This window comes from Tursiops truncatus, chromosome 1 (genome assembly GCF_011762595.2).
Source record: "Tursiops truncatus isolate mTurTru1 chromosome 1, mTurTru1.mat.Y, whole genome shotgun sequence".
NCBI classification, from domain to species: Eukaryota; Metazoa; Chordata; class Mammalia; order Artiodactyla; family Delphinidae; genus Tursiops; species Tursiops truncatus.
Window position 1 is genome coordinate 148,988,424 of NC_047034.1, and position 24,639 is coordinate 149,013,062.

Consider the following 24,639-nt stretch of genomic DNA (forward strand, 5'->3'; position numbering starts at 1 on the left):
TGTGATAGGTTGAATTGTGTTCCCACCAAATTCATATGTTCAAGTCCTAACCCCTCGTCCCTTAGAATGTGACCTTAGTTGGAGGTAGGTTCTTTAAAGAGGTAATCAACTTTAATGAGGTCATTAGGGTGGGTCCTAATCCAATATGACTGGTGTCCTTATAAAAAGGAGAAACTTGGACACAGAGACAGATATTCCAAGAGAGAAGGTGAAGTCACACAAGGAGAAACTAGACAAGGAACACCAGAGGCTACCAGCAGCTAAAAGGCCTGGAACAGATCCTGCTCTCACAACCCTGAGAAGGAGTCAACCCTGCCAACACCTTGATTTCAGACTTCTAACTTCCAGACTGTGAAACAACAGATTTTGGGTTTGTTTTGCTTGTTTGTTTTTTTAAGCCACTGTTTGTGGTACTTCGTTACAGCAGCCCCAGGAAATGAACACTAAGAGAAAACTGCTACCCACCCCAAAAAGAAGAGATCCTGAAGATATTTTTGAACACATGATTGTTGTGATTTTTAAATTGCTAATGTTTTTATTATTATTCTATATTTCTACTGAAGAAAATTTAGAAGGGATCAGACAGTATAAATAAGAAAATTAAAACCACATGCCCTCTTTGGAAGTGAATTCTTGGAGGGGGCGGGTACACACATGCCCTCTTATTTTATTGTTTACATTTTATTGAATTTCCTTTTAGTCTATTTTTGCCCCCTTGCAGTTACTAGAATCTCCCTTGCAAGGCTGCTGTGATGCTTGACTGAGAGACTGGGTGAAGTTCTTAGCACAGGGTAGAGCGCCCAGTCCAGCACTATCTACGGTACATAGAGTGCATATTTATATAGACATTGGATTCATGCTGCTTTATAACTTCCCCTTTTCACTTACCAGCACATCTTGAGTGTTTCCTCATCTCTTTAATGTCCTTCAAGAGCATGATATTTAATTTCTGCACAGCCTCCCACCTGTGAATGTGGCATCATCTATTTACCCAATTCCCTCTCGTTGAACATTTCAGGAATTTCCAATTTTCCCCAGTTATAAATAAGACTGGGATGAAAAAAATCTTTGATTTTAGGGTACATCCTGGAAGTAGAATTGCTAAATCAAAGCATAACTCTTTTAAAAAGCCTTTGTATATAAAATAATGTGCAAAAGTTCCCGCAGAAACGCTGTATAATTTATCTCCTCAGCAGAGAAAAGGGCACTGACTTCCCCACGCTTTACCAACATCTGGTGTTTTCATTATTTTTTTCTCTTGACCAATTCTATAGGTAAGAAAAGCCGGAATCTCCTTTTCATTTGTACTTCGGGATTTCTAACATTTTCATGAGGTTTTTGTATTTCCTCGGTGAATTACGTTAATCATCCTTTGCTTGTGGTGTCCCAGGTCAGTTCCTTTCATTGTTACGGGTTTAGCAGGACTTGAAAGGGCTGCTGCAGATGGGGCCCCGAGCAGCTTCCTCCCCGCCCTTCTCACCCTCCTCTTCCCACATTCCCATCCTCAGAGCTTTCCTCTGCTCCCCAGGGAACCTCTGTCATTCAAACTAGCCCTTGCTTTCCCTGGGAAAGCATCTCTACCACCTTTTGCTGCCTTCCCCCACCCCCACGTCCCACAGCCCAGCACGTTCACCCCTGAAATTCCCCAAGGAGGCCCAAAACCACAGGGGACCCAGACTGAGCCCTAGAGCAAGCATCCCAGCCCTGCTCTGCTCTGGCCTGAACACAAGGAGATGGTGAGCAGTTCAGAGGAACAGTTGTCCCCAGGGGAAGGCCTGGGAGAGCAAGGCAACAGTGTGAGGTGGGAGAAAGCATGCTTTGGATGTCTTTTGGTGTTCGATGTCTTTGTAGCCCAGAGCTCAAACCCCAGGTCAGCCACTGGAAGTCTGTCAACTCACTATCTTGCAGGGTCACAACGAGGGGAAAATGCAACGTGATGTGTACGGCACCAGGCACAAAAGCCGGTTGCGCTGATGACAAACCCCAAGGATCAGGTACTGCTTCTCCGGGAGAGACGGGCCTCGGAAGGGTCCAGTTTGCACTTGCGGCTGGAGAGGGAGCGTATCAGGCAGAAGGCACAGCCTGAACAAAGGCTGGGAGGCCAGAGGTGGGGCTGAGTAGGTCATGTAAATGGAGGGTCTCAGGGCACGGAGGAGGCCCCAGGGTCAGTAGTCGGGGCTGACAGGGAAGCTCGGACCTCAGCTCGGGCCGTGGAGAGGGCCACGCCTGGCTCGGGAAATCTCGGTTTTCCTTCCCACCCGTCTCCAACTTCACTCCTTCACTCCCCCCGGGAAGACACTTGTATGTACGGCGGTCGGGCCCCACCCTGGATCTTGAGGGCAGACGAGCCTCGACCGGAGTGATCAGTGCCCGGGGGGCACCCCGAGGAGAGTGGCTAAAACTGAGAGAGCTTCCCAGAAGCAGCCTTTGAGCCAGGTCTGGGGGTGCGAGTTGGTCAGGCGCTGGGAGGGCGAGGCAAAGCGGGCACTGCGTGCATAAGGGTCGCCTGGACCCCGACTGGCCGGCCAAGCCTGGCTCCGGGGATGGTCTGCGAGCACCACGAGGGTGGTGCGCGGGGGAGGGGCGGGATGCAGCAGGTGCCCAGAGACGCCCGGGAGGCCCCGGGCCGGCGGGGTGGAGGGAGCGGCAGGGGAAGGGAGATGGGGGGAGGGGAGATGGAGGGAGGCCGACGTCTCCCGCCCCGCCCCCGAGGGCTGCAGCACGTAGCTCTCGTCGCTGGTCTGCTGCGTGTCCCGGCAGGTACAAAGGAGGAGTTGCGGCGGAGCGGGGCCTGCCCGCTACCTACCGCGCTGCCCCCCCACCAGCCCCGCCAGGGTTGGGGGGTGCCCCACGGAACGAAGCGGGGGACGGGGTGGGCAGGAGCCCAAGAGCACACCGTCCGGGCCAGGTTGGTCTCCTCCACCCGCAGCTTTCCCTCCCGCGGCCTCCCCAGGGCCCCTACGGCCCGGGAAGGAGGCGGGGTCCTTGTGTGGCCGACTGGATGTCTGAGGCCCAGACAAAGGGACCGCCCCGGTCCCACAGGGGTGGAGGCGAGGCGACTAGTGAAAGGCACGATCCTGTCTTTTGCAGGAGAGAAGCGAGGCCAGGGCCCCCTTTGTACTTGCCCCGACCTCACCCCCACCCCCAGTGTGAGGATGGGGACTGTGCCCCAGGCCCTCTAAGCGGAATTTGATGTACAAGAGCACTCAAGTACACAAGTCTGCGCTCCGGAATGTCTTATCTAGGAGTCAACCCAGATGGAACTGTCTCCAAGCAGCTCTTTACGCAAGATCGTCCAGTCCACATCAAAGGAAGGGAGAGGCGCCGATAGAGGTTAGAGGGAGACCAAAGCCTTCTCAAGCCATCCGTGGCTCCACCTCTGCACGTACCATGCCCAGAGGATGCCCTCGTGGGCGCTCACAGTCCCGCAAACACACAGGTAGCCCCGCCCGCGCATGCGCCTGGGTGTTGTCCCCACAGACCCATGTTCCCATCTGATTTCACACATGCACGTGTACGTTCGGGCTCCCCAGGAGCCACCCAGATTCTGAAAGTCAAGGAGGGCTACAGAATGAACCCTAGAATGATCCTTTGGGATTGTCGCTCCTGTTCACTCCCCAGACCCTCACTTTGTCCTCCATGCAAGGCAATCCTGGGGCAGGTGGGAGAGGAGAATTGGGCCAGGCTAGTTGGAGATCAAAAGCACTTTGCGAGGGAATGTCCTCTGGATGGGAGCGGCTGCCCTCTTCCACCACACCAGCCCAGTGCAGAGGGACCTCCCATCCCCCATCAAAGCAGGCCAGAGGACCACCCAGGATAGGTGTGAAAGCCACAGAAGAACAGGAAGCTAAGAGACTAGGCCCCCTTGCGGTTGTAGGGGAGGCGAGGGAGCGGCTGCCTCACTTCTCTAATCATTACAGTGGGGAAGAGGGCTGTTCCCTGTGATTGGGGCCCCTCCAGTTCTGCCCTTCTGCTTTGGAGCTGATCAGCAGACCGAGGGAGTGGGGCCCTTGTGCTCACATACACACACACACACACACTCCCCCCACCCTTGCAACCTGGCCTAGAGCCCCCATTCCTGGAGGAGGAACCCTGGGAGCAGCAGACAGAAGCTCTGAGGCAAGGCGCCACATAGCCTGGTATAGTCTCCCCTCTGTCAGCTAGAGAGGAGTGAGACCAGGCCCCTGCCCTGCGGGTGTCTAGACCATGAGTAATAGGCACGTACACACATGCAGGCGCCGGGCTGCAGCCCAGGTGCTGAGGACTCAGGACCAGTGTTCAGAGAGGGAGGGAAGACCGCCCCCCCATCCAAACAGGCACAGGGCTGAGTACACAGGTACCCTCAATACTATCTGGTGACTGAATGAAAGAACAAATGAGTGGGTGAATTCAGTGGATAAATGAATGAATGTCCGAGGCCATTAATTTATTTGGGTGGAAAAACCTTGGCATGCCCAGGCTGGGACCTTTTGTGGATCGTCACTGGTCTTGCCCTAGTATGTGTCATCACGCCAGCAGGCTACAGCTCCCCCAGGGGCCAGAAAACCCTTTGCTTGAGCCCCAGCCTAAGGCCGGACATTCACAAGGTGGCCAAGCGGTGCTCGCCGCCAATCAAGAATGGGTGTTGATGTGTCCACCTCCCCACCAGACTGAGAACTCTTCACAGGAGTCTTCAGTATCCGGCTCAAATTCCTTCCCATCCTCCACCCCAGTGTCCCCTCCAGTGAAAGGCCAACTGTGCCAAAGGAGAAGGACCTGGAATGAAGGCGGGCCTGGCCACTTCCTGGCTGGGTGGCCTTAGGTAGTCATTTCTCTCTGCGAGCCTTAATTTCCCTGTCTGAAGAATGGAGACAAGATGCCTTCTTTGGAAAATAAAAAAGGCCTTCTTTGCTTTGCTTTACAGGATGTGGGGTCACCTGCAGCACCACCCCTCTCTGAGCACCGTCACTCAGCACCCAGCGTTCTTTGTTCACCTACACGCCTCTTAGCCACCACTCCCTTTATACCTGCCTTTGTACCTGCACTTAGCAGTTCCCCAAGGACAGGAATTGGGGCTCCCTCTGTCTCTCTGGGCCCTCTATTGCCCAGCAATGCCCAACACATGGTGAAGCACGTGACAGTGAGTGGAAGAAAGGGGTCCTTGAATGGTAAGTGATGAGTGAAAGCATTTTGTTAACCAGGCAGGGCTGTGCAAATATGAGGGCTTTGGTCATTATGACAGTAATTTAAATCATAGAGGTTCAGGACACGAACATATCTTACAGGTTAACTGAATCCTCCCGTTAGACGGATGAGGAAACTGAGGTCCAGAAAGGACTGCCAGAGATCACTCATGGAGGATGTCCTGCTTGAACCTCAACTAAAAAAAAAAAATCTCCTAACTCCCAGGGGAGAAGGGATTTCTCCATGGCCCCTCCCCCAGGCCATTCTCCTCAGACCACGCCCCCTCCCCTGCCGGGCTCAAGCCGGCACAGACACAGGGAAGCCCAGAAGGAAGGGCCCAGTCTTCCTTCCTCCCGTGACTGCCTTCTTCCAGACACCCGAGAGTCATGAGTGTATCTGGGGTTCTTGAGGGCTGAAGATGACGAGGTGCTGCTGTAAAGAAGCTGTGAAGTCTGAGTTTGCACTTCAGTGGAAGGCAGCGGCAGTGACAGCAGCGTGTGGAGGGGAAAACTGGAGGCTTAGCTCGGAAGCTCCCAGTGGAGCCGGGGGCAGTGGAATCAGCATGGACTCCAGAGCCAGGCCAACCTGGTTTTGACTCCTGACTCTGACGCTCAGCTGGGGGGTCACTTGGCAAGTTACTTCATCCACAAGCCTCAGTTCCCCTCACCTGTCATATAGGAATACTAATCTCTACCTGACAATATAGTTGAGATGATTCAATAAGAACATAAGCAGAAGTGTCTGTTATGGACTGAATGTGTCTCCCTAAAATTCCTATGTTGAAACCCTAACCCCTAGTGGGGCTGTATTTGGAGATGGGACTCTAAGGAAGTATAATAATTAAGGTTAAATGAGATCATAAGGTGGCCCTGATCTGATAAGGATTAGTGTCCTTAAAAGAAAAGACATTAGGGAATTCCCTGGCACTTTTTACTGTGGTTAGGACTCCGTGCTCTCACTGCCGAGGGCCCGGGTTCAATCCCTGGTCAGGGAACTAAGATCCCACAAGCCGTGCCCGTGCGGCCAAAAGAAAAGACACCAGAGAGCCTCCCCTCCACCCCCCACCCCAAGTGCAAACAGAAGAAAGGCTATGTGGCGGGTGACATGGCAACAAGGCCGCTGTCTACAGCCCAGGCAGAGAGCTCTCACCAGAAACCAACTACACTGGCACGCTGACCTCAGAGATGCAGCCTTCAGAACAGTGAGAAAATTAATTTCTGTGGTTTAAGCCCAAGAGTCTGCAGTCTTTTGTTATGGCGCCCAATGTAATACAATGACTAAATAAGTAGGAGGCCATAATGGTTCTCCCTCTTGACATCTCCAGTTTCCCCTCTACTCTCAGGATGGAATAAGGAAAGAGCCTGCTGCTCCTTCCCCCACAGTTCAGAGGCCACTGGAAGGAAGGTAGTGGTGTCGGGGGGTGAAATTGGTACCCCCAAGATATCCAAATCAAATCCCTGGAACCTGTGAGTGTTCGTGTATCGGGCAAAAGATGTGATTACGGTAAGGATCTTGGGAAGAGGAGCTTATCCTGAATTGTCCAGGTGGGTCCTCAGTGTCATCCCAACTGTTCTTATAAGGGAGAGGCAGAGGGCCGGAGAGAGGAGAAGACATACATACACAGAGAAGGAAGCACTAGGACAGTGGGAGATTGGAGCCATGTGGCCACAAGTCAAGGAACGCCTGCAACCACCAGAGGCTGGAAGAGGCCAGAAGCAGATTCTTCCCCAGCGTCTCGGGAGGTAGTGGGGCCCTGCCAACACCTTGCTTTCAGACTTCTGGTCTCCAAAACCGTGAGAATACATGTCTAGTTTTGTAAGCTAACCAGCTTATGGTACAGCAGCCACAGGTAACTAAGATAGGGTTATGGGTCCTGCCTCCAACTCAGCCAGCCCCCTGCCTCTGTACCTTTCATTTCCTAGCCACACCTGGACCTGGACCCCCCAGGCACTCGCCCACTAAGCCCTAAAGCCCAATCCTAAGTGGGATGGGACACCTGCCACCCACAGCGTAGGCTGAGTCACAGCTGCCACCTGAATCCACTGGACTCGGCACCAGTTCTCTGCGCCATCAGACCCCAGTGGGACTGGGAGGTGGTGTGCCTCCCGGGGCCACGTAGGGGTAGTGGGGAAAAAACACTAACTTGGGAAAGTCAGGGGGTCCGTATTTAAATTTTGCCTCTCTATGAACTTGAGCAAGTCACTTGAGCTCTCCAGGCCACAGTTTTCTCATCTGCCGGGGCCTGGATTGAAGTGCGTGATTTTCCTGGGCATGTGCAGTTCTGACTGTGAATAAGCAGAGAAAGGGGCAGGAGGGCTGGGGAGGGAGGAGGAAGGTAATCAGTGCCGAGCGTAAACGTGTTCAATTCTATAAGTGGGGTTTGGGTTTCTCGTGGATTGGACGAGAAGCGGTGTCACACAGGGATTCAAGGCTTGGAAGGAAGGAGCGCTTGGGGTTAGAGGTCTGCATGAGAGGTGTCCATCAAAGGCCCACCCTGTCACACCCCTTTCCAGGGAGGTTGCTCGGTCTCCAACCCCCGCAGCCCAAGTGGGTACATTCGGACCATGGAACTTCGTCTCCTGTGGACAGAACCAACTGGAAGAAGGGGGGACCTGAGGAGAGGGCTGCCCGGCAACCAATGACATGGAGGGAAAAGATGAGATGGGCCACCACATTGTCGTACTTGGGAACTTGAACTGGGAAACATGGGAAAACGTGATAGGAAAATGGAGACAAAGAAGTCACACTATAGAGAAGTGCAGAGATCCAAGCCTGGTCAAGCCAGTGACTGAAAAGAGAAATTAAAAGAAGTGAGTTAGTAGCCAGCAGAATGAGGTGAAGCAAACTGGGATGGTAGTCAAGCCAAGTTAATGTTAAGTCCCATTAACACACTGCGATGTGTTAATGTTGAGCTGTGAAAGTAAAAGTCCATGCACTCCTGCAGCTGGCTGTCCTAAAGGGTTCTAGCACTGGAGGGGAAAGGCCTCAGACTTAGAATTAGTAAGAACTCTTATTTATTCAAAGTGCGCTGCAGGGAAGAAGGAAGAAATGCTCACCAGCCAGAATTGAGGACTACCACGCTAGTTTCTTTTCTTTTCTTTTTTTCTTTTGTGGGATCTTAGTTCCATGACTAGGGATTGAACCGGGCGAAAGCTCAGAGTTCTAACCATTGGACCACCAGGGAATTCCCAACCATGCTAGTTTCTTAACATATCAAATCTACTGACTTCTAAGCTACTGGGATTGAGTTCAGCAAGGTCACAGGATATAACGTCAATATTCTAAATTCAGTTATATTTCTATCTACTGCCAATAAGCAATTGGAAACTGAAAATTTTAAAACATCTTTTTAAATAGTATCAAGAAACCATCACAGACTAGGTGATACATTTATCAAGATAGATGCAAGATATGTATATTAGTTATCTATTGCTACATAACAAATTATCCCAAACTGAGTGGTTTAAAACAACATACATTTCCTATCTCAGTTTCCAGGGATCAGAAATTTAGGAGCAGCTTAGCTGCCAGATGGTCTGGCTCAGGGTCTCTCATGAGGTTGCAACCCAGATGTTGGCCAGAGCTGCAGTCATCTGAAGGCTTGATGTGGCTTTTAGCAGGAGGCCTCAGTTTTGCATCACATGAAATGCTCCATAGGACTGTTCACAACATGACAGCCGGCTTCTCCCAGAATGAATGATCCAGGAGAGAAAGGGCAGCCCAATTAGAAAGCCACAGTGCTTTTCATGACCTAGTCACTGAAGTCCCACACTGTCCCTTCTGCTTTATTCTGTTAGAGCAAGTCAAATCACTAAGTCCAGCCCATATTCCAAGAGAGGGAAATTCATCTCCACCTCTGGTAGGGAGGTGTATCAAATAATCTGTGAACTTATTTTTAAAATCACCATAACCAGTGCACTGGAAACAATAAAACATTGCTGAGAGAAATTTTTAAATGGAAAGATAAGGCATGTTGGGCTTCCCTGGTGGCACAGTGGTTAAGAGTCTGTCTGCCAATGCAGGGGACACGGGTTCGAGCCCTGGCCCGGGAAGATCCCACATGCCGCAGAGCAACTAAGCCCATGTGCCACAACTACTGAGCCTGCGCTCTAGAGCCCGCGAGCCACAACTACTGAGCCCACATGCTGCAACTACTGAAGCCTGCGTGCCTAGAGCCCACGCTCCACAACAAGAGAAGCCACCGCAGTGAGAAGTCCGCGCACCGCAACGAAGATTAGCCCCCACTCGCTGCAACTAGAGAAAGCCTGCGCACAGCAACGAAGACCCAGTGCAGCCAAAAATAAAATAAATAAAAAATAAATAAATGAAAAAACAAAAACTGATGACAAATAAAAAAGAAAGGTAAGGCATGTTCATGGATGGGATGACTCAATATTGTTGAGAAATCACTTCTCAGATTGATCTATAGATTCACTACAATCTCAATAAAACACCAGCAGAATACTTTTACAGAGATTAACAAGCTAACTGCCAAACTTATACGAAAATGGTCCTAACATAACCAAAACAATTTTGGTCCTATCATAACCAAAACAATTTTGTCAAGGAAGAACAAAGTTTGAGGATTATGCTACCTGATTTCAAGACAATATAAAGCCACAGTAATCACTTTGATGTAGGCATATTGATGTGTAGGATGTGTAGGATATTGATGTGATATAGGGATAGATATATAAATCAATGGACTAGAACAGAGTCCAGAAACAAACCCACACATATATAGTCAATTCATTTTTTATAAAGGGACCAAGAGAATTCAATGGGGAAAGGATAGTCTTTTCAACAAATGGGGCTGAAACAATTAGGTATCCATATTTAACAAAACAAATCTCAACCATCATGTCAAATACAAAAATTAACTCAAAATATGTCAAAACAATCATAGGAGTTAACACTATAAAGTTTCTAGAAGAAATGTAGGAGCAAATTAGTTTTATCTAAGTTTAGGCCACTGTTTCTTAACTTGGGGCAATTTCCCCCAGGGAACATTTGGCAATGTCTGGAGACATTTTTAATTGTCACAACTGGAGGGGTGATGCCACTGAGTTAGTGGGTAAAGGCCAGGAATGCTGCTAAACATTTTACAATACACAGGACAGCCTCCTACAACAAAACATTTTCTAGTGTAAAATAACAACAGTACCGAAACTGAGAAAGCCTGGGCTAAGCAAAGATTTCTTAGATAAGACACAAAAGTCAGAAACCATAGAATTTGAAAAACGCAAAGATTAAACTTTACCAAAAAAATAATTTCTGCTCTTTGAAAGACACCATTAAAAAAGCAAAAGGCAAGTCACAGATGGGTGAAAGAATTTGCAAAACGTATTTCTGATAAATGACTTTTATCCAGAATATATAAAGAACACTTACAACTCAAAGTAAGAAGATGACCAGTTTTTTTAATGGGAGAAAGATTTGAACAGATACTTCACCAAAGAAGATGTATGAATGGCCAGTAAGCACACAGAACTTGTAAGTCATTAGAGAAATGCAAACTTAGATCACAATGAAATGCCATTGCACATCTATTAGAATGACTAAAAAATTTTAAAAACTGACCATACCAATGTTGGCAAGGATGTGGAGAAACTGGAAGTCTCATAAGCTGCTGGTGGAGATGTAAAATGGCACAACTTTGGAAAACAGTTGCTTGTAAAGATAAATACACACTTACAACCCAGTAATCCCATTCCTAGGTATTTACCCAAGACATACTTACCAAGAGAGGTATTTACCTAAAGACTTACAAGTGAATGTTCATAGCAACTTTATTCATGATAGCCAAAAACTGAAAGTAACCTGAACGCCAATTAAGAGATAAATGGGTTAACAATCTGTGGTACATCCATACAGTGGAATTTACTCAGAAATGAAAAGAAACAAACTGCTCAAGAATATGGATGAGGGACTTCCTGGTGTCGCAGTGGCTAAGAATCCGCCTGCCAATGGGGGGACAGGGGACACGGGTTCGAGCCCTGGTCCGGGAAGATCCCACATGCCGCGGAGCAACTAAGCCCGTGCGCCACAACTACTGAGCCCACGCTCTAGAGCCCGCAAGCCACAACTACTGAGCCCGCGTGCCACAACTACTGAAGCCCATGTGCCTAGAGCCTGTGCTCCACAACAAGAGAAGCCACCGCAATGAGAAGCCCATGCACTGCAACGAAGAGTAGCCCCTGCTCTCCACAACTAGAGAAAGCCCGCGCGCAGCAACGAAGACCCAACACAGCCATAAATAAATAAATAAATAATAAATTAATTAATTAATTTAAAAAATGGAAAAAAAAGAAAAAGAATATGGATGAATCTCAAAATCATTATGCGGGGTGAAGGAAGCCAGACACAGAAGAATGCATATGGTATGATTCCATTTATAAGAAATTCCAGGAAATTCAAAATTACAATGACAGATTAGTAGTTGCCAGGGGCTGGGAGGAGAAAGAGGGGACTGACTTCAAAGGGGCACAGGAATATTTTGGGGTGACAGAAATGTTCTGTATCTCAATTGAGGAAGGGGTTACACAGCTACATACATTTCTCAAGACTCATGATATTTTATACTTGAAAGTGAGGAATTTTTATTTCTATAAGTTGTACCTAAACAAAGACTATCTTTTAAAGACTACAGGTTTCGGCTTCCCTGGTGGCGCAGTGGTTGAGAGTCCGCCTGCCGATGCAGGGGACACAGGTTCGTGTCCCGGTCCGGGAAGATCCCACATGCCGTGGAGCGGCTGGGCCCCGTGAGCCATGGCCGCTGAGCCTGCGCGTCCGGAGCCTGTGCTCCGCAACCGGAGAGGCCACAACAGTGAGAGGCCCGCGTACCGCAAAAAAAAAAAAAAAAAAAAAAAAAAAAAAACAAGAAAAAACATGGAAAAATAAAAATTATTAGATGTGTGAGGATAGTCAATAATGTACAGGGGTTGATTGAAAGCAATTTAAATTTTTTAATTTTGTCTTCCACAAATATCACAATGTTCGTATAATCATAGGAACCAATCAGAACAGAGTTTGAATTAGATTGGAGTAAATGCTGGGGTGAGGACTCAGTCAGATGACATTTCCTTGGAGAAGTAATTTAACTGCTCTGAGCTTCAGTTTCCTCATATGTAAAACAGAGTTAATAATATAGCATCACCTCACAAGACTATTGTGTGGGTAAAATTTAAAATTCTCTGTGGTATTTAGCACACAGTACCTTGTGCATAATAACCCACTCAATGTACACTGGCAGTCAAGATGGAGATACAGGGGCAGGGATACTCTGTAAAGACCAGACTGGCCGTGACTGCTCAGAACTGGCATCAGATTTTTAAAACAGTTTCATTGAGGTATAATTAACATTCAATAAAGAGCACATGTTTAAATTATACAATCTGACAAGTTTTATCACACGTATACACACTTGAAACCATTGCCGCCGCCGCCAAGATAACAAACATATCTGTCACCCCCAAAAGTGCCCTCTCACCCCTCTACCACCCTCCATCCCAGGGAACCCTTCGTCTGCCTTCTGTCACTGTAGATTAGTTCTCATTTCCTAGAATTTCTTATGAATGGAGTCATGCACATTACTTACTCTCTCTTTTTTGCTTGTTTTTTTGGTCTGACGTCTTTCATTCACCTTCTTTTGAGATCCATCTATGTTGTTGCGTAGATGAACAGTTCCTTCTTTTTCACTGCTGAGAAGTACCCCATTATATAGATATATCACAATGTGTTTATCCAGTCACGTGTTGGTGGACATGAGGATCGTTTCCAAGTTTTGGTTATTACAAATAGAGCTTTCATTTACCAGTCTTTGGGTGGACATTTGCTTTCATGCGTCTTGGGGAAATACCCACGAGTGGGATTGCTGAGGTGTAATGTTAGTATATATCTTTACAAGAAACTTCCTGGCAGTAAATGTGTTGTTCCAAGTGTGGAGTTCCCTTGGAGAGGGGTGGGAGGCTGGGTGGAGGTCAGAGTCAGGGGTCTCTCACACCCCCTCCCCACCTTCTCAAGCTCTCTGTTCAAATCTGGTATTCCAAAAGGGCCTCTCCCTGCATAATGACACCCTGTCCCCATATGGGGGTGGGCATCAGAATCTCCTGGGGAGCTTTAAACATGGTCCCACCTGAAACCTACTACTGAAAATATTGCCTGGTGAGGCCAGGTATCTGTGTTTTTTTAAAATGTCTCAGGTGATTCTGCCATGTAAAACGGCAAAGGAACTCCCCACCTACTGGAATGAGTTTAAACCCCCAGGCAAAGCATTCTGCACCCAATGCCCCCCCACCCTGCCCCAGAAGCCTCATGCCTTGCCCCTCACCCCAGACATGCAGCCTAATGAAAAGGCTCCGTATTCCCAGACATGCTCAGGCTCTCTCACCGTCAAGCTTCCACTCATCTCTCTACCTTCCCCGTTCTCTACCCAGGGAACTTGTACACGTCCTTTGAGACCCAGAAAAGGCCACTCCCCCACTACCCCAAGCCTTCTACACCCATCCCCCAGCCAGGCAGAAATTTTGTTTTCCTCCTGAGTCTCACAGCACCACCCCCACCTATATCATAGCATCTGTCACTCACTCTGCCCTGTAATTACTGTCAGCCCTCCAGTCCACGGACTCTGCATCCACAGCTCAATCTACAGCGGCTCAAAAATATTAGAACATAAAAATTCCAGAAAACTCTAAAAGGCAAAACTTGAATTTGTCATATGCTGACAACTATTTACATAGCATTTGCATTGTATGAGATATTATAAATAACCTAGAGATGATTTAAAGTATACGGGAGGATTGCCAATAAGTTATGTGCAAATACTATGCTATTTTGTATAAGGGACTTGAGCATCCTCTGATTTTGGTATCCGCAGGGCTCCTGGAACCAATCCCCTGCGGATACCAAGGGACGACTGTATCTAATAATACCCTGCCAGACAGTTTGCATCAGCAGCCTTGCTTAAGCTTTCTAGGAAACCGTTGAGGTAGGTCATGGTGAGGATGATGCAAAGACTGATTAGGTGAAAAGTCTGCTACAGTCCTTCTGCATATGCTGCTAGACCCTTAAATCCTCACAACAGACAGACGAGGTAGGTACTGTTATTATCAGGCCCATGTTACAAATGAGGAAACTGAGGCCCAGAGAGGTAAGTGGTAGAGCCAGGATCTAACTCAGGAAATGCTCCAGCCCTTTTACAGATAAGGACACTGACACTCAGGGAAATAATTTGCCCAAATTCAACATTTTCTTAAGTAGCACAGTCACAATTTGCACCCAGGAGCCGCTGATCCTACAAGGTCCTTGTTTAAACCTTCTACTTAGTAATCCACAGGCCAAGCCCTTCTTTTTTCCTGGTCCTGGGACAAGGATTGTTTCCAGTTTGGGACTATTACAAATAGGGTTGTTATGAATATTCATGCACAAGTTTTTATAATGCTTTCAATTCTCTTGGGTAAATAACTGGAAGAGGAATGGCTGAATCACATGGTAGGTATACATTTAACTTTTTAAGAATCTGTTTTTCCAAAGTGGTCAAACCATTCCACACTCCCACCAACAACATCTGAGAGTTCCAGTTGCTCCACATCTTCACCAACACCTGGTATGGTCAGTCTTTTTGATTCTAGCCACTCTAAAAGATCTGTAGTGGTATAATATTATACTTTAATTTGCATTTTCCTAATGACTATGATATTGAGTTTCTTTCCACGTATTTATTAGCAACCATATATTTTCTTTGGTGAAGTGTCTGTTCAAATCTTTGCCCGTATTTTAATTTTTGTTTTCTTAGTGCTGATTTGAGAGAGTTCTTTATGTATTCTGCAAACAAGTCTCTTGCCAGATATGTAGTCTTTGTTCTCCCAGTTGTGGCTTACCTTTTCATTTTCTTAACAATGTCTTTCAAGTGATAAGTTTTCATTTTGATAAGGCAAATTTATCAATTTTTTTATGGATGGTGCTAATTTATCTCAGCGATAGTTTACCATTTTTAGTGTATAGATCTTACATATATTTTGTCAGATTTCTCCCTAAATATTTCATATTTTTGACGCCGCTGAAATTTTTTAAATTTCGATTTCAGACTGTTCGTTGCTAATGTGTAGAAATATAATTGTTTCATATATTGATCTTATAGCCTACATTGTTGCTAAACTCACTTATTAGTTCTAGTGCCTTTTTTGTAGATTCCATAGGATTTTCTACAAACGTAATCATATTGTCTGTAAAGATAGTTTCACTTCTTCCTTTCCAATCTTAGTTGCTTTTTTTTTTTTTTTTAAATATTATTGTACTAGCTATTTGGCTGTTCAAAGTTGTTCCACAGTTCACTAAAATCTTGGGGATTTTTTTAAAGTATTTTTTCTTTCTGTGTCTCATTTTGCATACTTTCTATAACTATGTCTTCGAGCTTACCGATCTTTTCTTCTGCAACGACTGATCTGCCATTATTTCCATCCACTGTATTATTTATCTCAGACATTGTAGTTTCCATCTCTAGAAGTTTTATTTGGATCTTTTTTAAAATTAAAAAAAAGTTTTTAATTTAAAATTAGAAGTGCCGCTTTTTTGTTTTTAAGTTGATTCATGTCTCTACATAGGCAACCTTTCTTCCGGTTAAACATATAAAATACATCTGTAACAACTATTTTAATGTTATTATCTATCAATTCTACCATCAGTGTTGCTTCTGGGTCAGTATCAATTGATTGATTGTCTGTTCATTATGGATGGTGTTTTCCTGCTTCTTTGCATGCCTAGTAATTATTGATTGGATGCCAGAATCTTACCTGTTTGGGTTCTGTATAGTTTTCTATTTCTATAAATAACCTTGAGTTTTATTCTTGGAAGTAATTAAGTTACTTGGAAACAATTTCATCTTTTTGATAGGTGGGACCAGAAATGTGTTTCGTTAGGGTTACTTTTTCCCCAGCACTCAGCCTAGACCCTTCTTAGTACTCTAATTGATGTCCCTTGAATTATGAGACTTTCCACTCTGGCTATCAGGCTGTGAGGAACAGGCTCTATTTCTCAGGCTTGTGTGAGCCCTGAGCACTATGCCCTCTTACCCTTTTGGGTGGGTCTCTCTGCAGCCTCAGATAATTTCTAGTTGATTAATACTCTGCTGAAGGGTGGAGGGGTACCCGCTGCAGATCTCCTGGGCCCTCATTCTTGCAGGCTCTCTCCCTACAAACTCTAGCCTCTCTGGCATCCCCCAGGTTCTCAGTTATGTCTCCTTTATTCAGGAGACTGTCAGGCTCTGCCTGAATTCCCCTACCCCTGTGCCATGGCCTGGCAACTTTCTCCAAGCAGTATGATCACTGTTTGTCATTGCCTGATGTGCAATGTCTTGAGTGCCATTTTGTGTGTGTGTGTGGGGGGGGGGTCTTTTGTTGTTGTTATTTCAGATGGGAAGGTAAATCTAGTCTCTGTTACTGCATCTTAATCAGAAGCAGAAATTCCTGTCATCAGAGTTGGCACTGGAATTGGTCATGGTTGGCTCTGAGCTGCATCTAGGAGGTTTTTCCTCTCTTACACCACGTGGCACAGCTGGCCCCAGGGAAGGGCTGATCCTAGTGTGCTCTCAAGCTCTCAGGCACTGGGTGCCAACCAGAGCAGTAGCCAGGAAGAGGAGGTAACCAGTATGCCCCATGGGAAGTCGAGCTGGGCTATTTCATTATAACTTTGTCAACAAAATGATTCCGCACTGAGGTTCCAATGCCTTCTCCTCCTTCTGCCATCCCAGCTGGAGTCTCTGACAGCTCTGACCTCTCCTCTGGTTACTGGCCAGGGCTGGAAGGGGTTGGCACCTGCAGCCTCCCAGCTGGCAACATTAACTACTACCTAGCAACAACAGTAAGAATTTCCTTTTTTAAAGCAACTGCCATTTTCCTGACCCTGGGCTACTTAGTAAGAACCGGAGGCTGGAGGACGTAAAGTGACTCCGCTAAGGTCACATAGCTAGAAGGGGCAGAATCACGGTTTAGCACTTACCTCCAGAGACCTGGTGTCTTGCCTGCCCGGAAAGAGCCTCCATTTTGGCCCGGGCTCCTGTGTCTAGTTCTGACTTGCGTCTACCTCTGGGCCTGAAGCCCTATCTGGAACCTGCTTAGTTATGGGAGGTGACATGGGGGGAGATGGGTGGGACACACACTGGCTTTGTAATCAAACAGACCCAAGTTCAAATCCTACTTCTAATGGTGTGAACTTGAGGGAGTCACGTACTCTTGCTAAGCCACAGGGATCGCTACTACAAAATCAAATAACGGTATTACTTCACAGTATTGAGGTGAGGATTAAATGAGATATTTCTAAAAAGTACTTACCACACCATTGTAAAGCAATTATACCCCAATAAAGATGTTAAAAAAAAAAATCCTCCACAACTTGTTCACAAAAACAAAAAAATAAAATAATAAAATAAATAAATAAATAAAAAGTACTTACTGGAGTTCCCTGGTGGTCTAGTGGTTAGGATTCGGTGCTTTCACTGCTGTGGCCCGGGGTTCAATCCCTGGTCAGGGAACTGAGACCCCGCAAGCCCGGGGGCGTGGCCAAAAAAAAAAGTTTCCAGTCCAGCGTGCAAAGAGCTTGGAAGTCATCGCTCCATACTAAAAACAAGTTAAAAAGCTGGATAAACTTTGAAAAATCAACAACTCTTCTTAGAGTTGTTAGAGAAGTGAGGTCACAGGGCAAAGCACTGCACTGAAAATTGGAGAGACAGACAGGTGAATGCAGAGATTCACAATCTGCCGCAGTAGAAACCTATGTGTAGACACTTCCACAAAACTAGCACCGGATGGGAAAAGCTGAGCTGTCACTGAAGAACTGCTGAAGACTCCGTGCAGACACGGAGAGTTTAAAAGCCCAGGTGGGGGCCCAAACACAGGGGGACCCCACATGTTTGTGAATTTTACCTCCGGAGCTCTGCCCCTCTGCTTCTGGCAAGGGCAAGGGAAAAGGAACATTCTGCTCTCCTTAACAAGACCTGCCCTCGGGAGAAACTATTTGACCAATGCCTAACCTATTGGAGTTTTATCAGAGCCCAACCTACATGGAAGGGCAATACCCAACTCCAGCCCCCTCCAGCCATCCTATCCTGTCCCACCTAAGGGGAGAAAACTGAGAAGCACTTATGAAGTTCACAGTCCAGGGGTGCAGGTTCTCTAAAAGACAGAGACCTAACCATAGGGCTACAGAATGCCTCTCATCCCCCATACCTTTACCGCCATATCACTAAAGGTCTATGTACTGGAGTGCCCTCTACCCAGCACATCATATCCGGCTTTCAATAAATAATTACAAGGCATACTAAAAGGCAAACACAGTTTGAAGAGACAGAGCAAGCATCAAAACCAGACTCAGACATGGCAGGGATGTTGGAATTACCAGACTGGGAATTTAAAACAACTATGGTCAATAGATTAAGAGCTCTAATGGAAAAAGTAGACAGCATACAAGAACAGATGGGCAGGGAATTCCCTGGTGGTCCAGTGGTTAGGACTCCACACTCTCACTGTCCAGGGCCCAGGTTCAACCCCTGGTCGGGGAACTAAGCTCCCACAGCATGGCTAAAAAAAACAAAAAAACCAGATGGGCAATGTACACAGAGTTGGAATTCCTAAGAACAAAATTTGGAATTCCAAAAACAAAAGAACAATGCTAGAAATCAAAAACACTATAACAAAAATGAAGAATGCCTTTGATGGGCTCATTAGTAGACCAGGCACAGCTGAGGAAAGAATCTCTGAGCTTGAGGATATTTCAATAGAAACTTTCAAAACTGAAAAGCAAAAAGAAAAGACTGGGGAAAAAATGGGACAGAATAGCCAAGAACTATGAGACAACTACAGAAGGTGTAACATACATGTACTGGGAATACCTGAAGGAGAAGAAGAGAAAGAAGCAGAAGCAACATGTGAAGGAATAATGACGGAGAATTTTCCCAAATTGTCAGACACGAAACCACAGATCCAGGAAGCTCAGAGGACACCAAGCAGAATAACACCGCCCCACCCAAAAAACAACAACCCTGCACCTATTATGTTCAAACCACAGAAAATCAAAGATAAAGAAAAAACCTTGAAAGAAGCCAGAGGAAAACAACACCTCATCTGTAGGGGAGCAAAGACAAGAATTACATCCAAATTCTCCTCAGAAACCAGGCAGGCAAGAAGAGAATGAGGTGAAACTGAGTGCTGAGAGAAAAAAACCACAAACTAGAATCTGTATCCTGTGAAATTTCCTTCAAAGTGAAGGAGAAATAAAGCCTTCCTTAGACAAACAAAAATTGAGAGACTTTGTTACCAGTAGACCTGCCTTGCAAGAAATATTAAAATAACTTCAGAGAAAAGGAAAATGATGATAGGTCAGAAATTTGGTTCTGCATTAAAAAAGGAAGAGTATCAGAGAAGGAATAAGTGATGGTAAACTAATCATAAATTTAATTTTTTTAAATTGATCTTAACAGATAAAAGTTTCAAAATAATAACAGCAACAATGTGTCTGATGATGATAACATGTGTATATGAGATGAATGACGGCAATGATACAAGGGATGGGAAGGAAGAATTAGAAATATTTGTTATTATAAGGTACTTGCACTACTGTAAAGCAGAATAGTGTTATTTGAAAGTAGACCTGGATTAGTTGTAAATGTACATTGCAAACTCTAGGGCAACCACTAAGAATATTTTTAAAAATTATAATTGATATGCTAAGAAAGTAGAAAAAAATGGAATCATATAAAATGTTCAACTGAAACAATAAAAGGCAGAAAAAGAGTGGAAGACAAAAATAGGAACAAAGAACAGGGCAATGAATAAAAAACAGTAACAAATATGGTAGATATTAATCCAACTATATCAATAGTCACTTTAACATCAATGGTCTAAATATACCAATTAAGAGACTGAGATTGTGAGAGTAGATCAAAAAACAAGACCTAACTATATGTTGCCTTCAAGAAACCCACTTTAAATATAAAGATACGTGTAGATTAAAAGTAAATGGATATGCTTCCTTGGTGGCACAGTGGTTAAGAATCCGCCTGCCAATGCAGGGGACACAGGTTCGAGCCCTGGTCCGGCAAGATCCCACATGCTGCAGAGCAACTAAGCCAGTGCGCCACAACTACTGAGCCTGTGCTCTAGAGCCCGCGAACCACAACTACTGAAGCCTGTGTGCCTAGAGCCCGTGCTCCGCAGCGAGAGGCCACAGCAACGAGAAGCCCGCGCACCGCAATGAAGAGTAGCCCCCGCTCGCCACAGCTACAGAAAGCCCGTGTGCAGCAACGAAGACCCAACGCAGCCAAAAATAAAAAATAAATAAATTTTTTAAAACAAAGTAAATGGATAGAGGAAGATATTCTATGCTCACCCTAATCAAAAGTAAGCTCGAGCAGCTATATTGATTTCAGACAGAGCTAACTTTAGAGCAAGGAAAGTTATCAGGGTTAAAGAGGGGCATTACATTGTGATAAAGGAGTCAACTCTCCAAGAAAACATAATAATCTTTTTTTTTTTTGCGGTACTCGGGCCTCTCACTGTTGTGGCCTCTCCCGTTGCAGAGCACAGGCTCTGGACGCGCAGGCTCAGCAGCCATGGCTCACGGGCCCAGCCGCTCCGCGGCATGTGGGATCTTCCCGGACCAGGGCACGAACCCGTGTCCCCTGCCTCGGCAGGCGGACTCTCAACCACTGCGCCACCAGGGAAGCACCACAATAATCTTTAATGTGTATGCACCTAAAGAGCATCAAAATACATGAGGCAAAAACTGATAGCGCTGCAAAGAGGAATAGACGAATCCACTATTACAGCTGGAGATTTAACATCCCTCCATCAGAAATGGATGGATCCAGCAGGCCGAGAACCAGTAAGGACACAGTTGAACTCAATAGCACCATCAATCAGCTGGATATAATTGACATCTATCAACTACTTCATCCAACAAGAGAAGAATGCACAGAATACACATTCTTCCCAAACTCACATGGAAAATTCACCAAGACAGACCACATCCTACCCCATAAAACATACCTTCAAAATTTAAAACAGTAGAAGTCATACAAGAGCTCCTCTCAGACCACAGGGGGATTAAACTAGCAATCAGTAACAGAAAGCTGGGAGGGAAGTCCCAAATTACTTGGGGATTAAACAACACACTTCTAAATAACGCATGGGTCAAACAAGAAATCTTAAGAGAAATTTAAAAATATTTTGAAATAAATGAAAATACAACTTATCAATACATGGTAGCCATCGCCATTATCCTCATTCTCTGGCTGCAGCCCTGCCCCAATCATAGCTGAGCTCACCATGATTATCACGCACCGGATCACTCAGGTCCCAGCTCTCAGGTCTAGCTAGTACACTGCATCTTGGTCTTCCCAATTGTCATTGCTCTAAAAACTCGGCACACCTTGAGCTGGAGTCCACCTGTGTTATCACAGGTACAGAAGAAAGTTAATTAGGGACATCCTTATTGCAAGCATTTCTACAGGCAGCTGATGTCGTAATCTAACAATGGAATGGGCCACCTGGTCAGAGAGTGAGAGCTGTGTTTCAGTAGAGACGGCCCAGCAGTCAGAACAGCTGCCAGCCACGCTGTTATAGAGGAGATGCCTGCACCGAATAAGGTGTGGACTGCAGGACCCTCTATGGTTCCTTCCAACCGCGAGATGTGGCAGATTCTAAAATTCTCCATGAGTCTCAGAATTTACAATCCTTAGGCTAGATTATTCCAAGATTCTTCTTCTAAGATTATTTGATTTTAAAGTTCTCTGAGTCTTGGGTTTCATAAGTGATACTAAATGTGATGAGGTATACAAAAATTATTACCTAACACATGGCCCAGAAGTCCTTTTGGGAAGAGAAGGAACTATCTTTGTGGAGGAAATGATTTGATAAGGGTAGAGACCCCATAGAGAGCCTGGACTCCTGAGGAATGAACTGGAAGGGAGAGAGGGAGTGGGGTGGGGGGGAGATGTAAGGTGGGGAAAGGGAGTACATGACCCATCGTTCTCTCTAGATGCCAGTAGGCTGTGCTCCATGAGATGTGCTCCTTCTCTGGAGCATTCCAAAACCTCTGTAAAGTCTACTCTCAGGAATGCTTGGGAGGAGTGATTTTGGTTTTTATATGAAATCCAAATAAAAGTGTGAGTTTTATCACATTCAATTCAGTGTGGTTCAGGACAAAGCCAGCATGGTTTGCTGGGGGAAGAGAGTATGGGGGTTAGTGTGAACCCCTGACACTTAGCAGGCTTCTCTGGAGAAAGTGGGGCCTCCCTGTGCGGTGGGGCAGGCATCTAGGGGTCAAACGGCATCTAGGGGACTCCGTTCCTATCAAAGTCTATGTGGATGGCTCTCTCTAGAGCCATATAGGGCACAACCCGAGCAACTGAATGTGACAGCCCTGGCCTGAGGCATTAGAGGAAATTTCACCTCCATCTGAGAGAACAAGGAGACCCACCCAGCTAATATTCAGGCTCTATGTTTTCTTTAGGTTCTATTCTTAAGGTTGTAAGATCCTAGGGTTCTATGACTCCAAGAATCTAAGAGTATAACAGTTTTATAATTCGAAGGCAACAACCACTACCACCACAGCCGATGCTACTGTGTTACCACATGCCAGGCACTGTGCCAGGCACTTTACCTGTATTATCTCAATTAATCCTCAAAATCTATGACATACACATTATTCTCTCCATTTTGCAGATGTGGAAACTGAGGCACAGAGAGGTAAGTCATCAGTCCCAGATCACAAAGGCAGGACTGAAGCCAAGTATTCTGACCGTGGAGGCTCCTTACCTGTGCCCTCTACTGCTGGCATTCCTTCAAGCATCTTTGTCCCTCACAACCCTTTTGCCTATGAGCTGAGCGTCTTTCCAGCTCAGGCCCCAGAGAGCTGGAAAACAGACCTGAGATCTGAGATGTGTTGAGTTGAGCTGGGTCCTGTTGAGTTGTGTTGTTATGTTACAGTAGGTTGTGCTGTGTTTAGTGTGTTTGTCTGCCTCCATTGTACTTTGACAGGACAAAGACTGGATCTGATTCAGTCCAGGGACTGGCACACTGTGGGTGCTTAAACAAATGCCTATAGTACAAGTGACTAATTGGCCAAGCGGGCTCTAGGTAGTGAGCTCTTCCGGCCATACACCCTGAGATCATCATCCTGTGATTGTATCCTGAGGGGGGCTGGCGAGGTGGGCACACTCCCAAAGGCACCTGAGCAGGTGAGGCCAAGCCAGAATTCATCCTCAAAGAACCTTGGAACCAGGGGTAGGCCAGATCCGTGAAGACTTCGGGTCCCTAGGCCAGGAGTAGATGGTAGCTGGAGAGTCTGAGGGGAGCCTTATGTGAGGGGGCCAGGCATGGGCAGGAAGACAGCCCCAGGTGCCCCCATAGTCCATCTTCACAGGTAGCCAGAGAAGGGAGGTGGTCCGGGAAATAAAGGTGCTGGAGCCAGGCATCCTCTGCTGCTTTGACTTGTAGCTTCTTCTCCCTTCAGGACCAGGGCACCATCGGACAGCCAGCCTGGCTCATGGGAACTCTTCTCTAGGGCTGGACCTGGCCCTGACTCCTATGTGTGGACTGGGGTCCTGCTGTGGACCTCTTAAGTCTCTAGACACAACCCAGCTGCATCTGCTGACCTTGAGCCTGCTCAAGCCCAAAGCCCAGGAGCTCTTGGAGTTCCTGCCTGCCTCAGCCTCTCTTTGACCTCGAGCCCTGGAAATGCCCAGCTGCCCTGAGTGGGGCCAGCTCTGCAGCCCATCTGCCCCGTGCCCACCTCAGTTCGTGCACCCAGAGGTGCTCACACCTGCTGAGCCACCTGCCCTTGCCTCGGCTGCTCTTCCCTGGACTATGTCGGGTCCTCTTCACTGGCTGCTCTGCCCGGCCTCTCCTTCTCCAGCCCATTCACCCACATCAGCTTCTGAGATGCAGATCTGAACGTGTCCCTCCCCCGCTCACAATCTTCCAATGGCTCCCCATTGCCTATGGCAGAAAGCTCTAGTCCCTTAGCCCGGCATTCAAGGCCCTTCATGGATGGCCCCTCTGAGTTCTCCAGCCTCCACTTCCTCCGTCCCTTGACCCTTCCCGGTGCCGGAGTCATTGCAAACATCACTCCTTTACACGTGCTGTTCTCACTGCTTGGCACGCTCTCCTGCTCATTCATCAAGGATCAGTCTTGCCTTCGTTCCTCCCTGGGTTTATAGCAGCCTGCGCACAGCTCCACAGTGGCCATAATCACCTTGTATCAGTATTAGAGCTCTTTGCCTGTGTTTGTTTCCCTACCCAGTGGGAGCTCCATGTGAGGCCCGATTGCGCCTGCAGCTTCATCCTCATCGTCTGGCACGTGGTACCTACGTGCTGAACGAATGAGGGAAGACATGAATGGATGGCAGTGAGTGACAGTGACAGCCGCAGCACCCACACTGGTGACGGTGAGGGTGGGGCTGGGGTGGGCAAGGGATGATGATGA

The 24,639-nt window shown here is 46.7% G+C and overlaps 1 long non-coding RNA gene across 3 annotated transcripts; it reads left to right on the plus strand.

Annotated features, from left to right (window-relative positions):
• Positions 1 to 200: 200 nt before the first annotated feature.
• Positions 201 to 11,920, plus strand: LOC109550400 (uncharacterized). Of its 3 annotated transcripts, XR_012325594.1 has the most exons (9): positions 201 to 370; positions 1,275 to 1,390; positions 1,909 to 1,994; positions 2,296 to 2,436; positions 2,761 to 2,908; positions 3,246 to 3,439; positions 4,904 to 5,147; positions 5,265 to 6,666; positions 11,806 to 11,920. It is a non-coding gene; the product is annotated as an uncharacterized lncRNA (long non-coding RNA). The 3 variants fall into 3 exon arrangements; XR_004521363.2 differs by having other exon boundaries at positions 4,904 to 6,666; XR_004521367.2 differs by lacking the exon at positions 5,265 to 6,666 and having other exon boundaries at positions 11,806 to 11,917.
• The last annotated feature ends 12,719 nt before the right edge of the window (positions 11,921 to 24,639 follow it).